This window comes from Herpailurus yagouaroundi, unplaced genomic scaffold, assembly GCF_014898765.1.
Source record: "Herpailurus yagouaroundi ecotype Mexico unplaced genomic scaffold, PumYag 162, whole genome shotgun sequence".
NCBI lineage: Eukaryota > Metazoa > Chordata > Mammalia > Carnivora > Felidae > Herpailurus > Herpailurus yagouaroundi.
Window position 1 is genome coordinate 18,376,461 of NW_024412403.1, and position 17,500 is coordinate 18,393,960.

General features: G+C 39.6%; 1 protein-coding gene and 1 long non-coding RNA gene across 2 annotated transcripts in view; one reads left to right on the forward strand and one right to left on the reverse strand.

The window, feature by feature from the left end:
* The window catches only part of LOC121036048 (uncharacterized), a 68,625-nt gene extending 52,943 nt beyond the window's left edge, over positions 1–15,682 (reverse strand). The window contains exons 1-2 of the long non-coding RNA XR_005793202.1: positions 10,377–15,682; positions 1,537–1,710 (exon numbers count right to left, since the gene is read on the reverse strand). This is a non-coding gene — a long non-coding RNA (uncharacterized LOC121036048). The remainder of the gene's footprint in view (positions 1–1,536; positions 1,711–10,376) is intronic.
* CYYR1 (cysteine and tyrosine rich 1) overlaps positions 1–17,500 on the forward strand; it is a 104,533-nt gene that overhangs the window by 60,835 nt on the left and 26,198 nt on the right. The window lies entirely within an intron of this gene.

The following is a 17,500-nucleotide window of genomic DNA, read 5'->3' on the forward strand; positions in this document are numbered from 1 at the left end:
CATCAAAGCCATAAATGTTTAGCAAAGAAGGGCTATTGTTTTCTTTCTAATTTCATCTCTGAGCTGTGTTTTAATTCACATTAAATTTCTACTTTACAAAAGTTTTTTTTTCCTTTGAGCATGAACATTTAAAAAATAGTTTATCTGCCAGAAATGCAAAATATTACTCAAATACATCCTAACTTCTTAAACAGGGCACGCCTTCCACCAAATATTAATCTCTTCTTGATCCTTGGACACCATTAAGATGTGCTGCACTCTTCGATCCTAATCAGAATGCCCCAAGGTGATATGAGGCTCTTCTGGGTTTTCTTTACTGGATTTATCCATATTATTTTATTATATTCCAAAATTATAATTATGTCATCATTCTTAACACCTGTCACCTCAGGTAGTTACCAAAAGGTTTTTTTTCCCTTGTAATGAGAACTTGTAAGATCTACTCTGTTAGCAGCTTTCAAATACACCATACAGCATTAATTATAGTTATTTCATTTCCTTTGTGTATGTACTCAGAAGTGGAATTGCTGGATATGAAAGTTCCACTGCTAATTTTTTGATGATCCTCCATACTGTTTTCCACAGTGGCTGCACCAATTTACATTTCCACCAGCAGTGCACCCAGAGAAGTTTCCCTTTCTCCACATCCTCGCCAGCATTTATCTCTGGTCATGTTGATGATGACCATTCTAACAGGCATAAGGTGATATCTCAGAGTGGTTTTGATTTGCATTTCCCTGATGATCAGTCATGTTGAGCACTTTTTCATGTACCTGTTGGCCATCTGAATAACCTCTTTGGGAAAATGCCTATTCAGGTCCTTTGCCCATTTTTAATCGGATTATTTTCTTTTTTGTTATTAAGTTGTATGAAGTCTTCATATATTTTGGATATTAACCTGTTATCAGATGTATGATTTGCAAATATTTTCTCCCATTCTGTAGGCTGCCTTTTCATTTTGTTGATTTTGCAATATGGAGTTCTTATAGCTGTGTTTTATCTCCTTCACTCACTTTTTTTCACAGTTGGCCTTATGCAATTTTATTGAATTTTCTGCTTCACAACTCCTTTGGGCTAACGAGAATGTTAATAGAAAAATAACAGAGCTAAAAATACAAATAGTAGAGCCTTTTAGAATAGTTTGAAAAAAATAGTTTGAAAAATTGGGGGGAGTTGAAACGTTCTTCTATTTAAAAAAAAAAGTTGGGGCGCCTGGGGGCTCAGTCGGTTGAGCGACCGACTTCGGTTCAGGTCATGATCTCACGGTCCGTGAGTTCAAGCCCTGCGTTGGGTTCTGTGCTGAGAGCTCAGAGCCTGGAGCCTGCTTCAGATTCTGTGTCTCCCTCTCTCTCTGACCCTCCCCACTCGTGCTCTGTCTCTCTCTGCCTCAGAAATAAATAAACATTAAAAAAATTTTTAAAAAGTGCACATTTAGGTTTTTTGTCCCACCTCCTTTTTGTATGGATTCGTAGAATTTAGATTTTTCTAAAGGTACTTTTCCTTCTTTGTATCCTATGCTTTCGTTGTTACAGTTACCTGAAATACGTAATATCCAGACAAGTGCTTTATGGTGATTTAAAAAAAATGCTACTTTCTCAGGAGCAAGCTGATGGTTTCTGTCAGCTCCTTATTAGATGCCTTAAATCTCCAAGAGGCCACAGCAATGGATGTTCAAGAGTGGTCTCCAGGCAACGGGATCCCTGGCAGTTACTGCAGAGAGAGGACACAAAAGCGAACAGAAATGAGATGAGACGGTTAGTTTGAAGAAAGGAAGAATTCAGCAGAAATGTAGATGTATTTGAGATATATATAGATCTATATCAGAACTTTCTAGTATCTTGGAGATAGGTGTTGAGAGAAAAATTTTAATCTAGGATTTATTTCTTAAGTTAGATGACATGTTTAATCATTTATTCAGGACTTGTTTAATAGCATTTACATTTTTATCAGTAAAATGTAATGCAGAATACTCTGAAAATATCATTTTGATTCACTTTGATCAAATGCTCAAGTGACTTTTATCCTTTTTAAAGACTAAAATAAGCAGTTTAGGAAGGCGGGACTTACATGTTTCAAAGTGTGTCCCACGGCGAAAGAACAGACTCTAAATTATGTCACTAGTATCCAAAATAAATGAAGTCCCTGAATATTCTCTCCATTATAATAGTATCTCCAAGTGTTTTTAATGGTGATAAAATTGCCCTACTGAAATTAGGATCCACCTACTTTTATTTTCATTGTTCACTTACCTCCAGAATTGAGTATAAAACAGACACCTCTAACTACAGCACATACACTGAGACCATATTTGGGGGAAAAAAACAAACATTTGGGGGAAAAAACTAACATATGTGAATTAAGAATAAAAAGAAAAAAATTTATCACAAAAAATATTTATCTATAAGAGCACAGCACCATCTGTTCCACATGGTATTAAAGATCAGAGAATTTATTTCACCTTATTTTATTTTTTCAGGAGTAGAATTTAGTGACTCATCACTTACGTGTAACACCCAGAGCTCATCCCAACAAATGCCCTCCTTAATACCCATCACCCATTTGGCCCGTCCCACCACCTAACACCCCTCCAGCACCCCTCAGTTTGTTTTCTGTATTTAAGAGTCTCTTACGGTTTGCCCCCCTCTGTTTTTATCTTATTTTTGCTTCCCTTTCCCATGTTAATCTGTTTTATTTCTTAAATTCCACATATAAGTGAAATCATATAATATCTTTCTGTGACTAACTTATTTCCCTTAGCATAAACACTCTAGTTCCATCCACAGTGTTGCAAATGGCAATGGCAAGATTTCATTCTTTTTGATCACCAAGTAATATTTCAGTGTGTGTGTGTGTGTGTGTGTGTGTGTGTGTGTGTATGCCATATATTTTTATCCATGTCAGTCGATGTAAATTTGGGCTCTTTCCATAATTTGGCTATTGTTGATAGTGCTGCTATAAATATTGGGGTACATATGCTCCTTTGAATAAGCATTTAAAAAAAATTTTTAGGGGTGCCTGGGTGGCTCAGTCGGTTAAGCGGTTGACTTCGGCTCAGGTCATGATCTCATGGCCTGTGAGTTCGAGCCCCGCATCAGGCTCCGTGCTGACAGCTTGGAGCACTCTGTCTCTCTCAAAAGTAAATACATATAATGTTTATTTACTTTTGACAGAGAGAGAGAGAGAAAGAGAGAGAGCACGCGCGCATGAGTGGGGGAGGGGCAGAGAGAGAGGGAGACACAGAATCTGAAGCAGGCTCCAGGCTCCGAGCTGTCAGCACGGAGCCCAACGCGGGGCTGGAACTCACAAACCTTGAGATCGTGACCTGAGCTGAAGTTGATGCCCAACCAACTGAGCCACCCAGACGCCCCTTGAATCAGCATTTTTGTACCCTGTACCTAGTAATGCAATTGCTCGGTTACAGGGTAGCTCTATTTTTAATTTTTTGAGGATTTAAACTAAACGTCTTAACATTAAAATTAGCTACAGACCACTGGTGCATTACAACATAAAGGCAAACAATATGGGAGAGAAAATAAATTTGCCATTAAATATATTATGAATGGACCTGGACAGCACTTTAGGGTATACAAGGAATTGGAGCCCTCTCAAAGAAAAGACAGACACTGCCATACCTAATGCTTCTGGGTGCAAAGACCAAGAGAAATTGTAAAGGCCAAAATAATTTAATATTTCCAGTTTGCTGGAGGGTTTTACAGCCTGGAGTAATTAGTGTGCAGGAAAGAAACAGTGACTTTAACTTTCTTTTAAAATGCTCAGATTCATAAATAACATTCGTCTCTTATTGCTCTATAAATGTAACTTACTACTGTCAAACTTGCTGTGCCTTTTCATCTGCTCCCCGACTATCCTCCAAAGCAAGCAATATTCATATCTCCATTTCATCTCTTTTTGCAAGACCAACAACAATAATAGCAGTTATCAAATTTATACACAGCAGATGAATTCTGCCCATGCCGCATTTTGAACTGGGGAGGAAAGTATCTTTGATCTCTTTGCCTTGGTTTTATCTCTGAACATCTCTGTCTTTAGTCCCTTGCCTTCCTGTACAGACTATTCTAAAATTTCAAGGCATACATTACATTGTGGGTGTGTGAACCAGTGCTTTATTTTAAAAATTTAGCTAGATTTTTTAAGATGCAACGAATATCTCTCTATTCATGTGTTTACGGTCATGGGTGGTCAGGTTTTGTTTTTGCTTTATTTTGTTTTGCTTTATTTTTCTACTTGGATAATACGTGTATTCCTTTCTACCCTAACTCATTGAGGTATTATGGCAAGCAAGCCACGATCCTTTTGCTGCATGAATTTCCCATGTTTATTAAAATATCCTTATCCATTGATACTTTTTTTTTAATTTTTTTTAACGTTTATTTATTTTTGAGACAGGGAGAGATAGAGCATGAATGGGGGAGGGTCAGAGAGAGAGGGAGACACAGAATCCGAAACAGGCTCCGGACTCTGAGCTGTCAGCACAGAGCCCGACGTGGGGCTCGAACTCACGGACTGTGAGATCATGACCTGAGCCGACTGATACTTTTAAATGATACGTAACAACTCCCTTAGGATGTGCTCTTCATCTTCAGTGCATTTTGCAGACCATCATTAATTCTCTCGACACTTCAGGGAGGTAGATAAGTGGGCATTACTGGCCAGAATTGTATTTGGTCGAACTGTGGGAATCCATGCATCAAGAAAACAGAATGAAATTGAGACCCATTACCACCACTGTACAGATGAAGGAAATGAGACCAAAAGATTAAGTGGTGAACCAAGGAGGAAAAGGGAGCCTGTGTGAATGGAATGGAAAAGTTTTTTCAGTTCTGCTGCTCAACCCTAGGTCTTTTGTATCTACCTGGTTGCACACCTTTCCCTTGGCTAGGGAAAACAAATGGAACCTGTGTGTGATGCATTCTGTACAAAAACTTCTCTTAAGAATGATAAGATGTAGCAAAGGTAAAGAAAAACATTGCTTAATAATCACACCATGATGTAGGTATCCTAAATTTAGCACTAGAACTGGGGAAGCATCTGTTCAGAGTGGACCTTTACCACCTTAGTGATTGTTTTCTGAGGAAATACATTGATTACTGGGATGTCTTAGAGGAAATGTCTGTCTTTTTCTTTAAATATCTAAACAGTATATTGAACAAGCAGGATGTTTGATAAGCAGAATTCAACTCTAACTCACTACCTTTTCACAGGAAGCTTTTCCCCTGCCGTGGCTGAAAATTTGGTGGATCTGTGACTTTCCTGCTCACTCTTAGTCCTTAAATCTTCTAAGTTCAAAACACTCCTGTTTGGAAATTAAAAAAACATTTTTTTCTAATCTTTATTTTTGAGAGAGAGACAGAGTGTGAGCAGGGGAGGAGCAGAGAGAGAGGGAGACACAGAATCCGAAGCAGGCTCCAGGCTCCGAGCTGTCAGCACAGAGCCTGATGCGGGGCGGCTCGAACTCACAAACCATGATCATGGCCTGAGCCAAAGTCGGACGCTCAACCCACTGAGCCACCCAGGTGCCCCTCCTGTTTGGAAATTTTAAATGCCTAATTTAAGATGCAAACATTTCAAACTTCGGCCCAGGCTTCTCCCCATCTTCTCACTGTGGACAATATTTGGTGGGTCACCTGTGTTTGGAAAGAGAAATGTGGCCAAGTTCTTTTTCCCACCTGTTTCCCACCCAGCAGCTCCCCCCCACCCACCAGTGCATATCCAACCAACCGATGTGAAAGTTGCAGGACAGAAGAGTGAAAAGAAGGGCACAGGAAAGTTCCAGCTCAGTTCCTAATACCTAGCCAGCTTCTTACCCTGTGCTGGGCCCCTCAGACAGCAGTCTTCAGGAGTTGGAGCTTCTCGGGACACCTGGGTGGCTCAGTCGGCTAAGCATCCGATTTGGGCTCAGATCATGATCTCACAGTTCATGAGTTCAAGCCTCATCAGGTTCTGTGCTGACAGCTTGGAGCCTGGAGCCTGCTTCGGATTCTGTGTCTCCCTCTCTCGCTGCCCCTCCCCCACTCATTCTCTCATTCTCTCTCTCTCTCTCTTTCTATCTATCTCAAAAATAAATAAACGTTATTTTTTTTAAGGAGCTAGAGCTTCTCCTCAGCCGTCCTAACCTCAATGTAATGATATTAGGCGGTGGGGCCTTTGGGAGGTGACTGGGTTTAGATGAGCTCATGAGGGTGAAGCCCCATGGTGAGATTAGTGCCCTTCTAAGACGAGGAAGGGACACTAGAGCTTTCTCTCCCTGCCATGGGAGGATTCATTGGGAAGGAAGACAGGAACAAGATAGGAGGAGGGCCCTCGCCCAAAACCAAACCTGCCAGCACCTGGATATTCAACGTCCTAGAGTCCAGAAAGGTCTGTCGAGAAAATAAATGCCTGTGGTTTAAGTCGCATAGTCTGTGGTACGTTTATCAAAGCCTGAGTTGACTAAGACACTGCTCTGTACTTGCTGGGGTGCAAACTCCCCACACCCAGCCCTTTCCCCCTCCCTCTCTGCACTGCCACAGACCCCCTTTCTGCCAAAAAGTACTGCATCTTGTTCCTTTTTCCTCCCTTTCCAGTTTCTCTCCCTATTCCTCAAGACCATGGCTCTTCTCCAGCCAGTCTGATCCACTCACTGATACTTTGGCATCCCATGTGCATTCAGACCCAGCATCTTTTCACCAATATAGCCTCTTGCTTGGCTGTCCAACCTCATTTCCGGCCTCTCACTCACAAATGCCCTTGGATTCTGCTCTATGGGCTTTTTTCAGTGTCCCAAATGCACTGTATTTCTGCCTCATGTGTCTTTTTCTTGCCTTGTTGTATTAGTTACTTGTGGATGCTATAACAAATTACCAAAAACTGTTGCTTCACAGAGAAAAACAGAAATTTGTTGTCATATTTCTGGGGGCAGAAATCCAAAATCAAGGTGTATGAAGGACCGTGCTTCCTCTGATGGCTGTAAAGGAGAATTCTTCCTTGCCGCTTCCAGTTTCTCATGGCTGTCGACATTCCTTGGGCTCATGTTCAAACTTCTGCCTCCATGGTCACATTGCCTTCTCTTCTTCGGTCTGCCAAATCTCCCCTATGTGTCTCTTATAAGGATACTTGTCATTGGATTTAGAATCCATTTAGGTAATCCAGGGTCATCTTGTGATCTCAAAATCCTTCATTTAATTACATCTGCAAAGACTCTTTCCAAATAAGGTAACGTTCACAGGCTCTGGGAATTGGGACATGGACATGATCTTTTGGGGACCACCATTCCAACCACTATACTTGCCCATTACTTCCCTCGTCTCTTTTGCAACCTTCCGAGTAGCATCTCTGTCTCCATTTTTGCCTCCGCTCGATATTCTCTGCCGTCTTCCTGAAACACAACTCTATTCCTGCTACCAACCCTTCTGCTTTATAGTTTCCCCTTTACCATGGCTTTCAAAGCCCTTCATGATCTCATCCCAGTTTAGCTCACCAAACTCGTGTGCAACCACTAGTCAGATATCTTCCTGCCATCAAAACTGTATACAGTGCTTGCTGTACTGAACTTTTCTGTTTTGAAATATGCCCTGTTCTCTCTCTTGCTTTTCCACAGGTTGTTTCTTCTTCCTGAGTACTTTCTTTTCATCCTGGGCTAACTCACCTTTCAAACCTCATTTTAATTACCACTTCCTTGAAATTTCATACTGTCTTTTTGTTTAGTTGTCTTTCTTTCCTGGTAGAGAGGCCACTCGGACACCTTCTATGTCACTGTTGTGTCCACAGCTTCTAGACGTATACCTGAATAGGTACTTCATCCATAGATGATGAATACATGAAGAGATATATCCATCACACTTTTTCAAGAACTTATCAAATGTAAAAGATGGAAATCTTGTACAGCTGATGACGAATTTAGCTGCTCAAATTTCAAACCAAATGAAAATATGACACAGGTGAAATAAAGAAAGTAAACGTGAGATTCAATGCAGACTTTCTAATTCAATGGAGAGCATAAAATCAATATTTACACCTGGGTCTCCCTAAAAAAACCCTGTTTTGCTTGGCTTTCAGTGTAGAAAAGAATATGTATTTCTTATGTTTTAAAACACAACATTCAGGCACCTTGATCCTAAATTGATTGATCCCCCAAAAAGCAATTATTAGTTTCACATTGTCATAATGTTGTTGTCAGGGACAGTATGTATGACTCCTTCTCAGGTTGGTCATGTAACATGAGCCACACTTCACTGAGTCCATGGCATTTTAATAACTTGAACTTAAAGTAGTAAAAGACCAAATTATATTTGTTAGCCTCATGTGGTGCAAGAACTTCCCTTAGGGAATGATATGAGAAGCAAACTATCCTCTAGTAGCAAAAGGGAAAAAAGAGGTCAAGATTTATGGAATGGGGCTGAAAGGCTTAATGGCTACTTTTCTTTGTAGGCATGCTTCTCACAGCACTCCTGCTAGCTGATTTGCTTTTAAAAAGTGACCTTGTCTGTCTTATAGATTAAAATCCAAATTCTTGTTAATGGTTTATTTTATGTTCTGTGACTTGAGTGATAGGAGATTGATAAAACAGTCTTTGAAATCACAAAATGGTGAATTGATTGGCATAATCCCAAACTGTTTGCATGAAATCAGTTATTGGTGCTGTTGCCTAAAACTTTTTATGATTTGTATTTCCTAATGAGGGTACATTGGTGAGAAAGGATCATTTTTAAATTAAATCTGAGCAGATGTGTGAATATTTTAAGGACCATTCAAAATTATTAAGACTGCTGACTTTGACTTTAAGTTAAGAAGAAAAAATAGAAAGCTTTGGTGCCGATGCAACTTAGTTACATAAGCTGAGTATTCTTTAGTAACCTCTGTACATCATCAAAAGCAAATAATTAATATGTCACTGTCCAATCAATACCTGTCGTTACCAGCAGATAGTTTTGAGTTTGTCATCTCACTGAACCTTAGCAGTCCAAAAACGGGAGAAATCTGAGTAACGGTTATAAATGACTATAGGAAATTAAGGGTCACCTTCCCATTAAGATTCATTCACATCTGGTAGGAAACTGATCTCCCTTGCTAAATGTGGGTTGATCATAAATAGAATGGGACATTGAAACAATGGGATTGAATCAGTATGGCAATTTCTAGATTGCCGGGCTAAATTTTCTCCTCATTTGGGAAACAGCAATCTGCCTATTTTCATAGTCCAACATCTCTTTTAATGGCTATACATGTAAAGGTTGCAAGCATTGTTTAATTTATGTACCACTTTATTAATGTTTTACTAATTTTGTATATAAACAATCAAATACTTTTCTCTATTGAATATTAATTTTGTAACTTCTTTCCACACTTTAAGTGCATTTAGTAGATTTGAGAATCTGAAATAGGACTGAAAAGAAAATAATAGCATTCATAACAGCACTCCATCCATTTAATTTCTGTAAATGAAAATGTGTTGACTTAAACTACTGTCTCGGTTTTGTTGAGAAATTGCTGCTAAAATCACCTTTTTTCCTCAGTTCCACATCACTGAATCCACCTGACTTTTCCCCTGGGCTCCATCCTTCACCTCCTGAACCAATTTCAACTGAGGCAGAAAGTCCTTAAGCAGCTTTAAACCCTCTTTGTTACACTTAGTCATTGATTACCAACTTTGACTCATATTAGCACCACCAGCGTAACATTAAAAATATAACCCCTAGCTGGATCTCATCCCCAGGGATTCTGATTTAATTGATTTGGGTTAGGGCTTGGGCATCAGTATTTTTGTGATATAATTTAAATCTAATGCAAATCCAGAGTTGACTGCAGCCTTCATTCCAAGACAAAATGAGACTGGCTTTCATATTCTATACCAAGTCAGGTGCCCTGTGGGGCCTATTCAGCTCTACAATTCTGGGAGCCTAATAACCTGGGTCCTTGGAAGTTTCATCTCTCTTGGAAGGTAGTCTTTCCAGGGCCCACCCATGGGCTTCATTTTGTTGCCTGAGTTGGAACTCCTTACAATGTCTCTTTCTTTCATCAAGATTCTTGCCCCCAAAACAGAATTTCAGAGAGGTCAAGTCACAGAGCTCATTGATAATGGAGACAGGATTCAAAAACTGGTATGCTGATTTCATATCCTGTGCTCTGACTCACACCAGTGCATTAATCAGGATAATTTTGCAGAAACTGATAAACCCTGAAATCTCAATGGCTTGGCCCAACACCATTTTATTTCTTGATCACATCAGCAGCTCACCTGCGTGGCTGTCTCAAGCCATGCCTCGGTGACTCAGCCTCCTCCCATATTGTGAGCTTACCATCCCAGAATCCTTTGCTTTCAGTCACATAGACAGGCTAGGGTGGAAGAGGTGAAGAAGAAACACCAAATCTTAACTAACCTTGACAGGAAGTGATGCATCGTTCCCTTTAAGATTCTGTCGGGAAGAATTATTCACACAGTCCCTCCCCTCCAAACTGCAGGAGAAGATGAGAAATGGAGAGGAGCACGTGGCTGTTACTATTCCTGCAGCAACTGCCTGCCTTAGGTGCCTCTGCGGAACGAAAGATTATTATTTCCTTAATCTCCTGTGGCTGTGTTGCTCTTTATTGCATCTGCTTCTTTCTGTCCAATCAGCATTAATTTGTCAGAAGAATTGTTAAAGAAGAATCTTTAATCTACAGTAATGACTTACACTGTAATTTGCTATTCTGCCTGTCCACACAGGCAATAGAAGTTACCTGAGTAAGTATAGGTATTCTGCCAGGCTGCACAGTTTACATTGGCTAGTTTTCTTCTTGCTGGTAGAATTGTTATTTCTCAGGCCACTCCTCCTGCCTTTAGTTTTTCCTAATAGATGGGATAGGATGAAGTTTGCCTGACTTCTGAGACATGCAAAAAGATGGTTCACTCAGATGGTTCAAACCAGGCATAATTCCTTCCCTGTAGGTGGCATGGCTCAAGGAATGAGTAGCCCCTTGGCCTATTGGAATGTCAAAGAATACAGTGAAATGTTCAATCACATTGTAATAGTTACTCTTAAAAATGCGCAGAATCCACTTGATTTTTGAATCTTTTATTCTCTTTATTAAAAAATAGCATGTAAGATATCTTCTATTCTGTTGTGTCATGGTATAACCATTTTTTGTCAAGATCCTTAAGATAAAACTACATCCAAAGTAGGAATAATTAATTGAGCTGATTAGATAATATGAATGAGTACATGCAGTTATAATTACTTATGTAAGATATGTAATACTACCTTGATAATTAATTACATCTCCACAGACTTGAGATTGTTGTTTGTATTAACTATAAATGAGATAAGAAATACTGAAAAGAGATAGTCTCTTTCCACCTCAGAATTGGAGGTGATGTTGGGAAAGAGATTTGTGTGAATGAATATAGCTTGAATTACAATTAGCCAACATTCATAAAATTCTGTTCTTGTTGGAGTGTAATTAATTATCACACTGAAATTTAACCCTCTTCTAATCTTTTCTCAATGTTCATTAGGCTGAGATTTCCACCTCTGGTTTGCTTTCCTTTTTTTGACCTGCAGCCGCTGTGTGATTAAAGTGGAATTTCTGCTAACTGGTTGTGGTGGTAGGGAGCTGGAGGGGACCTCTGGCATCATCTGATCCAGTTAGATTCTAACTGTACAAAGACCTGGATCAGAAGATCAGATTTCATGAAGCAATCTAAGAAAAACTCAAAGATTATTATTTTTAATATACATTTTACAGAGGTTTAAAGACAGTTGTTTCAAAGAAGGATGGTTAAGAGCTCGTTGATTATACAAATAAAGCAAACCTTCTACCCCTGCATGCTCGTTATGTTCAAAATTTAAGTAATACAATATTACGGAGCAGATAGGCCTTTTATAAACATATTCATCTTTGGAAAACACACTTGATTAAAGACAGACCAGGAAAATTTATCTCCTGCGCTTGGTATGGCACCTTCTGGGCTGGACCCTTCCCTTCTTCCCTGTGACAGGTCTCTTCTTTGGGAGAGAGAAGATTTCTGGTGAACTAAATCCCACTGAAGTGTCACACATTTACAGGGTAGTGTTGCACAGTGAAATAAGGTGCCTCCAGATTCAATGACTTCTAAGTCCTGGGAATGTCCAACAGCTTTGGATGACTGGTGGATAACACAGAATTATGATAATCCTTTCAGAGTTTGAACTTGATGACTTTAAGGCACTGCTAATTCTACTTTCTATGCTGTTCTTGAACTCCCTCCTGTCTGCCTTCCTCCATATCCCACTACTGTGGTCAGGTTCAGTCTCTTGACATCTTTTTCCCAGATAATTACAAAGATCTTGTAAAAGGACTGCCCGGACACAGCCTGGTACCCATCAACTCCACTCCACTCCATATTACTCTTTGACTGGCCTGTGCTTACAGCTTTTCACTTGCTTTCCATAAATTACAATAAAAAAACAAGATCTCGGCAGTGTCAATGAAGATCCTCCCAATCTGCTCCCTAAATCGTGGCTTACTCTTCAAGAGATTTGCCTCTTTCCTCGTCCAGCAGCCCTTGACTTTTCATAATCCCTTTAACATATCATGATACACTACATTCCTATGGCATTTATATGTTGTTCTTTTGATCTTGAGTGTGCTTCTGCTCTAATCTCCTCAATTCCCTTTGATTCAGTCCTAATCTTCTTTTAGTAATCAGAAGGGGTTTACCTCCTTCAGGAATCCATCCTCAAACACCCCCCAACCACTTAGACACTGCACCCTCTTTCACTCACACTCTCACACGTACCCAATCTCTACCCACACATGCTAGCACATACACTAACACATTTGGAATCGGCACTGGCTGCTCTCATAGAACCTGGACTAGGCTTCCCCATTTGCACCTAATGCCATGCATGACTACACGCATGTGTGTCTGTGTCTTCGTCAGTCTTTGTGTTTCTTGAACCTTCAACATCGTGTCTAAGCTAGAAGAGATACTAAGAAGTGTTTGATATTGCATAATTCATGATTCTCTCCAACCTTGAGATTAAATTATTTTTTTTTAAATAAAGTCAGCTAGAATAGATGGCCACTAGAAATCCTCATAGTTCTACACGTGCAAACCTGCCTGACGCTACCGTTTTGACTTTGTGGCACCTTTAATATATTTGGATGAAGGACAGACAAAACCAGGATTTGAGGGCATTTGTCTTTTTCATTCTCTATCATTGTAGCCCATACTCATAAATTCAAACTTGGACCTGGAATCCTAATCATGTCAACTACACAAAGTTATAGTGTGTGTGATAGTCTGTGTCATTGTATGCCAAAACTTTTCCTTTCTTCCTGAATTGACCATCTCTATTTCCCCCACGTCTTTCCTCATTGGTTATATATCGCAGGTCTGGGAACAAGCATCCGAGCCAAGCTGGGCCAATTGTGATATTCCTGGCTGTGGGCAAGTGGGTTGATCTAGAGGTAGGTCCCCAACTCCAGCTAGGCCAATCTCATTCCTTCACTGGAAGTGTAACTACTGGAATGACACATCGTTGAAATCAGTTTTTCTCTCATGGCTAATTGTAAGCCATAAAGCTCAGAAATTGTTTGAAGCTGTGTAGAGGCAGCCACCTACGGTGAAAAAGAATGATGTTGATGCTATGGTAAGGATGTATTGATCGTGAATGACTTTAAGAGTCATTAAAATGAGCCTGAGGCTAGATCCTACAAAGAAGCCAAAGTGTAACACTTCCGATCAACCACATCAGGCTGGCACAGCTGAGGTTGTGAGCAAGACGTTCAGAGAGGTGTGATCCAACAGCAGCTCTTGGGTCTGGGCAGTCCCAGGCTCGTGAGAGTTGTTGGCCGATCCTAAATGTCAGAACTGAGCAAATCACTGACAAGCCTAAAACACAAGATGGCCCCAGCAGACAGTGATCAATTGCAGGCTTGTCTCAGCTGAGGATGGGGACTTGCTAAGGTCCAGGAAGAAGATCACAGTTGTTAGGGTGGGAAGGCCAATGTATAATGCATAGTCTAGCCATTGGTAAAACCACATGAGGAAACACCAGGTTAGGCAGCACATGGGCTCGCTACCAACGACCCATTACAATATCAAGGTCTGTTACCAACTTCAGCAGTTAATTTGGAAAGGTTTACAACCTCCAACATCCACCCAAGTCCTATGGGAACCTTATTAAATTTTTAGAAGTCTACGCCTGGAGGGCAGCTGTTATTCTGCCAGGTCCATAACTGTGTGAGCCTCTCTCCATGCTGGAGTCAATGAAAAGGAAAACAGATTACTCTGAGGGCTCTGAATTTTCATATTCAGATTCACTCTCTTACATCTTAGATGCTCTCAGGACTTAAATCTCAACAAAATACATTTTCAGTAGAAATCCCCATGGTCACTGTTAAGAAACTGGTTTGTGATTTTTTTCCCCACTCAAAATATGACTTTAAAAAGTACAGAAAGAAAAAGATAGTCCTGCCTAAAGTAATTATCATAAGCAAGTTAAGGTAATTAGCTCAGTATGAAGTTGTAGCAAAGGTTACTTCAAAACGGTGAACTGTGCCAATGCATTATAAATGAGAGTATTATATCTACAAGCAATTGGAAATTTTTTAGGTTTGAAAGACAAACTTATGTGGATGTAGGGAAAACCTATGTATCCATTTAAATCTAGCTTATGATTGCATATCTCATATAGTCTTCATTTCAACACATTTTTATGAACTGCATTTCATGCAGCAAGGGGCCATGACCCCGAAGACATTCTGCACTCTGGCCTCTTGCTTACTCTCCAATTCAATCAGTCATCAGGTCTTAGAGCTTCAATTTCCCACACATTCCAGGAATCCTTTCTCCTCTCCTTCTCTGCTTTCCTTCGAGACTGTTCATCTTTATATGCCTAGTGCTTATTAGTAGAGTGAAGGGACTCCGTAAACTTTTGCTGAATGGATGAGACAATGAGAGCAGGCAGTCCACTGGAATATAACCAGCTCTGTAGCGGGGATTAGGACCACTGAGCTCTATTCTTTACCATGAAACTGGCTAGAAGATCTTTATCTTCACCTCTCACAGATTTGGTTTTCTCACTTGCAAAACAAGCGGGTCCGTTTCTATTTCACAACGGTACCCTGCAGATCAAAAACTTTTATATGCTACTAAGAAGTATTAAGAAATCATTGCTGCTGTCTTTAGTCTATGACATTTATACTGTTTAAAAAACAACAGTTCTCTTTTGCTGAGTCTGATCAAATCCTTTAATTATTTTCTTGTCTTCATCTTATATGCCTACAGATAGGGTCTAAAATTCTTGAAGGCAGGCACCATATATCATTCAAATTTTTTTTGTATCATTCAGATTTTATCTCAGCACCCAGAAGAGTGGCTACCACACATTAGATGCTCAGAACCGATTTCATGAATGAAATAATGAATGTTGCTATCTAGCGGCGGCCATTTAGAATTGCAGGCATAATGCTAGAACTAAATCAAACACCTCAAGGGCATGACTGGAAAATAAGCTGATTTAATTGTGGATCAATACCACTTTTTGAGATATTGCTGTTTTATAAACAATGAAATGAAACATTTTCTGCATTTGCAAGAAAAAGGTTCTAGGACCTTCTGTAACTATGAATTGTTGCATTTAGACATTGACTGACAGTACATTATGTTGTGCTATCCCAAGTCTATATTGGCAGCTAATCGGATAAATGATATTTGGAATCCACACACTGTATAGAACATATCATGGAATATAGTTTAGGGAATCTTCAATCAGATTGCTGTTTTCCTAAATGAAAGTCAAATTTATAAATAACCGTTATTATCAATATTACTATTATTTTATTATATGCATTTGATCTTCATTGAACTTACTTCATAAATCTAATATAGGTATGGGGAACTCGTTCAGAAAATTTGGTCAGTGGAGATAACTGAAAAGCAACCAATCCTCAAAGGGTATCTTCTGGTTTGAATTATTCTTGCTTTCTTCATCGGTCAAATCATTTACCATTGAACTCCAGTGATAAAATGTTATTGTGTAGATCACCCTACCAGTCACAACACATTCAAGATCATTTGTCATTCTCATTTTGTATTCTCTTTGACATCGAGGCATTGTAGTGATTTCTTGAAGGTCTCTCACTGAATCATTAAAATTTAGCTGTATATAAGATGCAAGATGAATGATCCCAATTTAATAGAAGTTGGATGTAGTCTCTCATGCTTTCTTGGTTTTGACATGCTTTTTTGGAACTTTTTCACGGGGATGTCAGAGTACCTGTATGCTACTTAAAACTGCTCTTCCATATTGAAGTTTTCTTTTTCTTTATACTGTATGCTAATCTTGGCAAAGGATCTGTATTATGTAAGCTTGGGTCAAGGATTGTGTCACACACACAAAAAACACACACACACACAAAGTGAAATAACAAAGGTTTTAATAATTTTTTAAGGCATTTCTTTCTCTCTCATGAAATCCAGAGATAAGCAATTCAAGGCTGATACAGCATCTCCTTCAAACCTCCATCCCGAGGAGGGCTGTCTTCATTTCAGAAAGCAGGACAGATGGAGGGTAGGATGGAGGGACAAAAAACCCATTCAAGCAATTTTTTAAGGAGGTTTCTTGAGAGATGTCACAAAATATTTTACTTACAACTTACTTTTCCAGAACTTTATCACATAAAAAAAGACCAGCTTTAAGAATCAGGGAGGTAAGCAATAGTATTTATTTCAGGTAGGCATGAGTTAACCGGCAAGAGTTCTTTTATTAAGGGAAACATACAGAACAAATACTGAAGTAGACAACTCTCTACTACAGGATTGAGTCAGGAGATTAGGTAGATTTATTCATGTAGGGAAACATTGTGCTCACTTTGGCAGCACATATACAGAGAAACATTAGTTTCTAATTTTGTTTTTAATTTTTTAGGGCTTATTTTATTTTTGCGAGGGCGTGGGGGGGGGGGAGAGACAGACCACAAGTGGGAGAGGGGCTTATTTTATTTTTGCGAGGGCGTGGGCGGGGGGGGGTGGGGAGAGACAGACCACAAGTGGGAGAGGGGCGGAGAGAGAGGGAGACACAGAATCCGAAGCAGGCTCCAGGCTCTGAGCTGTCAGCACAGAGCCCAGTGTGGGGCTCGAACTCACAAACTGTGAGATCGTGACCTGAGCCAAAGTTGGACACTTAACTGCCTGAGCCGCCCAGACGCCCCTAGGTTCTAATTTGACTATGATGATAACAGAGAAGTTACCGGTAAACCACCTCTCCCAAAAGGATAATTTGAATGAAGTTAGTAAAGAAGATTAGCATGATAAAAGGCAAAATAAATTATCTTGAGCATATCTGAATTTTACAGGATTTTTTTTGCAAGTAACATAGACTTATTGGGAGAATCTTATGGATTGATGTTTCTACCCTCCTAAAATAAGCATTTTACATATGGGGTTATAACAATATTTGGTCATGCTTTAACCATTTGAAATTATAGTAGTCTTACTTGATTTATATATTCTGCATATATTTATATATTTATATCA